The sequence below is a fragment of the Coffea arabica genome, chromosome 1c, assembly GCF_036785885.1.
Source record: "Coffea arabica cultivar ET-39 chromosome 1c, Coffea Arabica ET-39 HiFi, whole genome shotgun sequence".
NCBI lineage: Eukaryota > Viridiplantae > Streptophyta > Magnoliopsida > Gentianales > Rubiaceae > Coffea > Coffea arabica.
Window position 1 is genome coordinate 43,911,661 of NC_092310.1, and position 9,046 is coordinate 43,920,706.

The 9,046-nt window shown below is 35.8% G+C and overlaps 1 long non-coding RNA gene across 2 annotated transcripts; it reads left to right on the top strand.

The window, feature by feature from the left end:
- Window positions 1-217: 217 nt before the first annotated feature.
- Window positions 218-8,477, top strand: LOC140016713 (uncharacterized). 2 transcript variants are annotated; one of them, XR_011822934.1, is made up of 4 exons: window positions 264-771; window positions 3,995-4,031; window positions 7,506-7,568; window positions 8,252-8,477. It is a non-coding gene; the product is annotated as an uncharacterized lncRNA (long non-coding RNA). The 2 variants fall into 2 exon arrangements; XR_011822924.1 differs by lacking the exons at window positions 3,995-4,031; window positions 7,506-7,568; window positions 8,252-8,477 and adding an exon at window positions 925-1,085 and having other exon boundaries at window positions 218-771.
- The last annotated feature ends 569 nt before the right edge of the window (window positions 8,478-9,046 follow it).

The following is a 9,046-nucleotide window of genomic DNA, read 5'->3' on the forward strand; positions in this document are numbered from 1 at the left end:
GGGTTAATTACATTTACCTCCCCTAAGCTTTGGCCAAACTACCAAACAAACCTTGAGGTTTGGCCAAATAACAATCGACCCCTTGCAATAAACAGATGTTTATCAAAAACCTCCCTAACGTCCTAAGGTGTTACAAAATCTGCTGATGTCAGCACAAAGCTATTGTGTTAACCCAAATATATCCTTCGGGTGCCCATTTATCAAGACAAACTCTTAACTTCTTTTTTTTCGAAATAATAAAAAAGCGTTTTCTTTTTCCATTTCTCTATGGTATACTAACAGAATTGCTGCACCTTAAAGGGAGAAAAAAAAAAGACTTTGTTGTAATGCTGTATTTTGAAACCGCAATTGTTAAAAGAAAATGGGAAAATTAACCAAAAATTGTCAAAAAGAAGGAACGAAAAGAAAAAATGGCAAGGAAAAAAAGAAAGGAGTGAAATAAAATCTAGAAAAAAAAATCCCCTCAAAAAATTGCCAATATAAAACTGTCTTCCTATCCCGGACTGCAAAATGGCCTTTGAACGCATGTTCTACTCAACTGGATCCTCTCGTGGCTTCCGCTTCCATGAATTACCTTCTGATACTAGTGATCAAGTGACTCGAACAAAGCATCTAGCTGTTTGGAGATTGCCTGGTGATGGGTTTGTGATTGGGAGGTTTCCAGGAAAATAGATGGGGAGATAAGATCCTATTCCATGCTCACTTTTCCCACGACTCCATTGTTTTGCTGCAATAGTGGTGTACAGGATGACAAGTTTTGCTTCGAATCAGGTCCAAATTCTAGTTTAGAGTCATTTTTTATGTTATACGCTCTATGACAATTCTAGTTTAGGAATTTGTGGTTTGAAAGGAAAATGGGTTTTCAATTTTTAGGGATTTTTAACGAAGTGAGTTTTGAGGATTTTGGTATTTGGCTTTGATTAGGGAATCGTTGACATCTCCTTCTATAGCTATAGGTTGGTTTGTTCTTCGTGGGCATTATTTCCTGTGAAGTTCATGAATTCTGATGGATTTGGGTGCCAGTGGAGAAGAAGGCCACAACTGGTTACTCTTATTTGGTAACTTTTCAATCAATTTTTGCGAAACTTGAGGTTCAAATCATGATCCACTCTAAATTTTGAAATCATCCTATAACTTTGGCAAGATTTCGCTATTCAGTGGTGATAGCCGGAGGTGGAGGTGGAGGTGGCAGTTATGGCAGGGAATTGCCGCTTCCATGGCAGCTACTTTAAAATATTTTAAAATTTAATGAGGAAGAAGATTAATATAAAATTAAAAAGAATTAAATGGATTTCTTAAAAGTAGAAAACGGTATTTAGGTATTGTCAAATTCTTTCCTCACGGAATTGAAAAAAATATATTAGTCCAGTTGATACCAATTGGGCATTTAGTCTTTATACCAATTCCATCCAAAATATTTAACAGACGTTACTTAAAAAGGGGTATCTGTTATTTGGCCAAACCTCAAGGTTTGTTTGGTAGTTTGGCCAAAGCTCAGGGGAGGTAAATGTAATTAACCCATATATATATATACCTCGCCTAAGGTTAGGCCAAACTACCAATCAATCCCTATGATCTCAAAAAATAACAGATACCCCCTTCAAATTTATTTTTGTTTAACAAAAGTCACCCTATCATCTAAAACCGTTAGGATTCTACTAGTGTTGGCCAAAATTAAAGTGAAAGTCCAAAAATGTCCTTTAAGACCCACATGCCATTATGTGTCTATTATTTTATTCCGAAAATAGCCTTTCCATCCGGATAAAGATTAAACGATGAAAATACTCTAAAAAAATCCGTCTGAATGTGGTCTCTTCTAGTTGTGCTTCAACATAAACGGCTAGGGAAAATGACCAATTGTGTTTTTCCAAGTGATTGAGCACTTAATTTATCCCTTGAATCTTTTTTTTTTTAAGTTTAAATCAATCAAATTTTGCAAAATTTTAGTATTATAATGCACATCTCTATACCTGGAGATTAGTCATTACAATAGTAGGCCAAATGTAAGAAACTTACTCCAGAACAGCCAAACATAGCATCAATATTGGGAACTAATCTTCCAAATTCTCCAAAAATTACTTCAGATGAAATACTCAAGCATCTATCTTAATGTTAGATTTGCACCAGAATGCATATTTTTTTGGAAGTAAACATTATGAGAAAACATGCAAATGCTCTTCACCAGAATGCATGTTTTTATTACATTATTAGCAACACTAGATTAATAGCTGCTGATAGGACTTATGAAACATTGCCTAAGACCTAGACAGCTATCCAATTATTACTGATACCATAGAAGACTTGCTAAAAGCATTAAGTCAACCAAGTTTGCAACCAAAATAAAGTACTAGTAACATAGGACTCAATACATGACATATTAAGATATAAAAGATTTTCCAGCAACTGGTGCAACAGATGAGGTAAAAAGGCAGCCATTAGAATGTGCAAATGTCTCTTCTCCATTAGAATTTGCAACTGGTCTTGTTCCTGCCATAGTTGAAGCCTCTGCAGTTGCTAATGAATTAGGAGCAACATTCAATGCTGAGTTTTTGGTAGCTTTTGCCTTCAACACCTTTCTGGCAAGATCATTACCCATAAGCATGGATGCACTTGAACTTCCAAGCATCTCTTCTAATGCTCTAGTATTGGTACCACTTATGTAATCTATTGACCCCTAAGTATGAAAGTCTTTAAATAAATTAGTGAAAAGTCCATTTATTGGTCACATAATTCTTTAGAGAGTAAGTAATATAACTTGAGAAGTTTGAACAGATTCCTGTGTTCCTCCAAAAGGAATGTTATCCACAATTGACACCTGTGTTCCTCCATGAAATAGTCCACGTGCAGCAGCTGTTGTTGCCTCAAATTGTTGTCCAGACATTTTAGAACACATTTCATTTTTATCTAGATTCGGCTTCAAGGAAAATGAAATGCTAAAGTGAGTAAATCTTAATGAGTTTAAAGATGTACCATCCTTCCAAGCTATCGTCACTTCAACAAGCCAAACAATACTACTACAATCTTTTATTTTGTTTTGGTTATCATCGGGATTAGAAAGTAAAATATTTAAATAAACAAGAAGGAGTAGAATGATCAAACTTTAAAGATTAAAGCTTTGAACCATGCATAGGAGAAAAGGTTAATATAGAAGGAGAGAGAGTGTAGGAGTATGATGATAAATAAGATGATTGCTGGAATTGTGGTTGGAGTAGTGGCAAATATATAGGAGACCTCTATAGCTTTTCCTGCCAAAAGGCTATTTGAGTAATTTTAAAATAATTTTTTTTTTGTTTTAGAAATTGATCAGACATGTTGAAGGGCATTTAGTCTTTTTCCTTACTTCCATTAATCACAAGTGACGAAAGTTATTATGAGAGGGTATCTGTTATGTTTTTAAACCACGGGGATTGATTAGTAGTTTGGCCTAACCTTGAGGGAGGTAAATGTAATTAACCCATATATATATGTATGTATTATTTTTTTGAGTGATTTTTCTCCGATTATAATTTGTCTCTCCTATATATATACGATTTTGATGATGGATTGCGGATGAAATATGGGGTAGTAAGTGCTAACCTACGCCGATGGAGGACAGGATAAATATCTATTTACCGTTATTAATCCTTCAAGAAAGAATAGCTACAAAGAGAGATAGAAGGAGGGCAAAAGATTTACTGGGAGTGGCTTGTTCGATGATGTCCAAATATTGAGAAAGAGAAAAATTGAAAATTCTTCGTAGAGAGAGAAGAAGGAGGAGGCCCTTTTTGTGTATTGATGGAGAGTTGCTTTTCGGTGTATTTGGATTTTGGGGTGAAGCCACCAATTTGGTGTTCTTTTGTGAAATGTTACGTGTACCTTCTATTTTTGGTATATAAAGGGGTGAAGGAATTATTTATGTTTACGTGTACTTGTAGGAAATATATTTACTCTTAAGTTTTGAATAAGGTGTATAAACATATAAGTTTCTCATTTGAAAATTGTGCATATGAAGCAGGTCTGCAATTGAAGTGATTCAGAAAAATGGAGTTGAGGTGAGGTTAACTTGTTTGGATTATTAGTTTCCGCAGAAAATTTTTATGTTTTGTGTGAATGCATTTCTCAATCATCTTTTTACTTTACACACATCAAATTGCTACAATACATTTTTCTATAAAAACTCCTAAAAATAGCAACCCAAACAGCACTGCAATAACAGTGTAGTAATTTCTTTACGCTAGCAATTTTGATTGTGTATCATATGCAGATGATTTGAATATCAAATTTGAATTCATGTGGCATGATCTAAATCTGCTTGCGTAAAAAAAAACCTTTACACTGACAGTGTATAAAAATGTTATCGTAACTTAATCGGATTTATAGATGTCAATCACAACCCAATTATGTTCACTCGCCCAAATATAACCCGTCCAAACCCACCCATTAATTTTCAATGGGTTTAAATGGGTGCCCAATTAAACCCATTTAATTAGTGGGTAGTGGATTCACTTGCCCATTCATATCAATTTAAAAATAATTATACATTTAAACTCAACTTTTAGTGAGTGTTACGTAAATAAATTTGAATTTCTTACTAATTTAATAACAATAAAATACCGTTATATCAAATGGGTAATTTGATGTATCCATACTCATTTTAAATGATTATAAATGAATTAATCCAATTATACCTACTATCCAATTATGACATGATCCAATTATACTTACGATCCAATTATGACCAACCCAAACCCACCCGAATCACCATTTTGACACCTCTATTCAGATTTGACCCATATATATCACCCCTAAACTTGATTCACATTCTAATATGGAGTTTGAATTTAAGGTTACTTTAACCCATTGATTAAACCAATAACCTATGGACCCACTCTATTTTTTTTCACATGGACCCACTCTATTTACTTAGCTCTTTTCTAGATGAGGTTTAATAACTATGTGTAAAATAATGTCTTTTTTTTTGTACATAGACCCACTCTATTTACTTAGCTCTTTTCTAGATGGGGTTTAATAACTATGTGGAAAATAATGTCTTAAATTTACATAGTGCATAAAAGAATTTACAATGGTAAATATGCAAGTCACCTTCCGTAGTATAAGACATTATTCTATGTATAGTTACTAACCTTGATTGGCAAGACTTCGGTGAATGGGATGACTCAATGAGCTACTATTTAACGAGTGTGTTAGGTAGCTAAATTGGTGGATTATCTTAACAACACACGAAGGAAAAGTGTCACTGTATGCTATAAGCATACAGTATCATTTTATAAAGTTCTTAATTTACTTTTAATTATAAGGGCTTATTTCAAAAAAAAAATTCCAATCCGCACATAATTATTTGTTGAAATTATCCACTTATTACAACTTTTTTACAACAACTCAACTCAGTATATAATTATTTGTTGAGATTACTAATTACAACTTTCCTATAACAACTCAACTCATTTTTGAGATTATCCACTTATTACTTTTCTATGTTCACTCAACTCAACTTCTATCATTTTTCTATACAATAATATAGACCCAACTTCTATCATTTTTCTATACAATAATCTTTTTTAAAAAAAAATTAGCAGGGAAGGGATGGGATTTAAGAAAGGGAAAGGGGCAAAGGGATTAGAACCTAGAATCATAATGTTTTGGAATCTCAACCTTAGCCACGAAGCCAATGCATCCATAGCAAAAAGGAATTTGATCCAATAAAAAATATTTTGTTTATATAATCTAGATTAGAAAGGAATGTGACCCAATCAAAAGAAAACGTTATATACAGATAATTTTGAATATTTCAAATTAACTACACACGCATTAGACTGTATATTGAGCACTAACTAAAATAATATTGGCCTAATTAAATATTTCACGATTTTTATAAACACTAGGATTTTGCTTGTGAGAACCCGTAAAAACCCTAATATTTTCTTAGGGTTTATTTCCCCTTAATTGCATGTTTTCTGCATTTTCTGGTTTAGAAATATTTTCTTAGTGGATTTTATGAGCAATTATAGTTTTTAGATGATTTTTCTAGCATTGGAGAAATTTTAGAAAATTAAGAGTAAATAGTGGACGTGGGACCCACTAGTGCGAAAAGTTCGGAAAATTCGGCCAATAAGGTTAAGTTTCGGATACTGTTTAAAAATTTATCGGATGTTAAGAGATAAGTAGTGTGTGTGAAGTGATTGATGTGAGAGAGAAAGGAATGATAAGAATGCATTTAATAGAGTGCCACATGTCATCTCCTCATTGGATGCCTTTTAAGAAACACTATTCACCTTTTGACATTTTTTTGACTTTTGACCACTTAAGTTAATATCTCCAAAAATTCACAAAAAACCACCATTCTTCACTTCTTGTTGGCCGGCCATCCCAAGCTCCACAAGGAAGAAAGTTCATCAAATTTCAAGCTTCCATTTGGTGCAAATCAACCAAAAACATTTGCTTCCATCCATTTCACTCCATAAAATACTATCTTCTAGTGATAGTAAGTTGTTTGGTGAACTTGGTTTGAAGGTTTAAGGTGTCCAACATCCTCCTCTCTCTTGTTTCTTGGTAAGTGATGCTTCAACCTCTCCCCTATACCTAATGATGGTTATATTATGCTTAGTGGTGGCATGAGTGAAGGATTATATGATTTATTTCTTGATTTGAAGAGTTTTGGTGAAGTTTTTATTTTATTGGGAATTTTTCTGGTTTAATATGAAATGAATGTTGTGGCCTTGTATGATGAATGATAATGGTTGATAATGACTCTATGAGGTGTATTGGATTGGAAAATGCAATCAATTTTGGATTTGGTGTGAAAATTGAAAAGTTAGGGTTCATAGAATCCCATTTCTGTCCGGTTTTAGATCACTGGGTTAGAGGCCGAATTGGACTTTGCTCAAAACATGAAAGTTGTAGGTATTAATGTGTTTAAGGTGCCTGTAAAATTTCAGGTCATTTGGATGAGTGTGGAGTGAGTTATGCCGTTTCTACTGTAGCTGTTCTGCATTGAGCAGAATGTGAAAACTGCGATAGTAATTGGCCTTTTGACTGGAATTGGTTTGGATTTTGAAGTTGGTGTCTTCTGATGAAATGTATCTGAATGTCTTAGCTAACATATGCCTTTGGAATTTCGGCATTTGGACTTGTATGGACTGAGATATACCGATTACAGTTTTCTGCGTTTTGCAAACCTGTTTTGGGAATTCTGGTATAGTATTTCGTATATTCGACCTAGTTAAGCTAGGAACTGGATTGAGTGACCTTCTACATTGTTGTAGCCCTGTTCCATAGCTTCGAAACGGTGGGTCTTACACCCCCAACCGATATTTGTAGTGAGAGTTGTGCCATTACCGCATAATAAGTGTAAAACAGTTTTTCCTAATCGGGGCCAAGACTATTGCTAATTTTAATTTCTGGTTTGCTATCGTGTTCATTTATGCATATGAAACCCTATTGGGGTTGTGTTTAGCATTGTTGGGTGACTCGTTCTCGAGTCTCATTGTATGTGTTACATGTTTTAGGGCGTGACGGTAGCTCACGACGTCTTGGTGACCACGGTGTATGAAACACCACTTTCTCACTTGGTGAGTATACCACTCACTAAATTGTTACTATGTGGCTTTGTTAAATGTTATGTGATGCCTTGATGGCTTACTTGCATATTGGAATTGATTAAGGTGAGGGTGTACTTGACCGCCCTCACCTCTTTTGATATTGTCATTGATTGGCTACCGTTTTAGTGCATTACTGAACTTGATATATTGGTTGGTGAATTCCATTTCATGGAAACTGAAATGATGTCGTTTGGACGATGTCCAACGGCCTTACTGCATTACTGAGCTCAACCCCGTTTGGTAGTCAATTGGATCGAGCCAGCGAGGGCTTGGTCGTGAAGATTCAATTGCCACGGGGACTGTACTGGGGAACCTTGTGGTAATGAGACCCTTGGTTCCGGTAAACTCGAGTATTACCAAAAACTACTGAAATGAAGTGCGGGCCCGGTTGGGGTATGTTAGGTGGAAGGATTGGAAGTAAAGGGTGGTCTACGGTTTGGTACTTTTAACATTGACGGAGAGTCAATGAGGTTGGATCAAGATTGCAAGCGTGGAAATGGGCTCTTGAGAGCCGACCGTATCCTTTTACCGTTTTGCTTCATTGCTTAATTGTGCACTTTAAATGAAAGTTCATTCTTATATGACTTTGATTGCTTATTGGGTGGTATACCACTGGGTTTTAGCTCATTCCGTGTTATTTGTTTTCCTTACAGGGTGATAATTACTTTTGAGAATGGATTGGATAGTCAATTGCCGAATTGAGCATGTAAATGTCTTTTGTATTGCTCTTGAAGTGAAACCCTAATGTATAACGGGTTCATTTCCTTTTGATAGGCAAATCGAATGTGTACTTCCTTAGTGAATGGTTTTGGCTTGCCGTTGTGGCTTGTAAATGGCTAATGTTATGTTGTATATGTATTTCGATGCTTGGTTGGGTTTCGGACGGGTCGATTACTATTCATGGCCGACTCTGGAGTTCGTTTCTTTTATTTTGGGATATTTTGCCCTTTTGCCTTGTTGCGCGCGTTATAAGTTTCAAACGTGATAGATCGCTTTATACTGCACCATTAGTTCTGGCGAGAGTTGGGCAGGCAGTCCGCTAACCTCTTTGGTTCGCCTTAGGGGAAGGTGGGGCTGTCACAGGTGGTATCAGAGCCTAGGTTTGAATTAGCCTGGGTGTTATAGGAATGCTTGATCTGAGGGTTTACTGTTTATGGTCTGTAAGCTTATTGATTCTTATTTATTTACACTTTTGGTGTAGGATGGACAGTTCCAGTGGACCTAGTGATGGCCCTGCGGCCAAGCGACCCCGTGTAGCGCTCCCGATGATTAAGTACCAGATCCGGCCAAAGGGGGCCGTTATTCGTTGGAGCCCGTCTAACCGTCTTCGGCGGTGCGCGTGTAAAGAGAAGTATGCTTACCCGAATGCCCTCGTTTTGGCAGTTGTGAAGGAAAGAAAGGAGCTGGCAAAAGCTAATGCCAAGCTTGAGGTTGAGGTGAATCAGTTA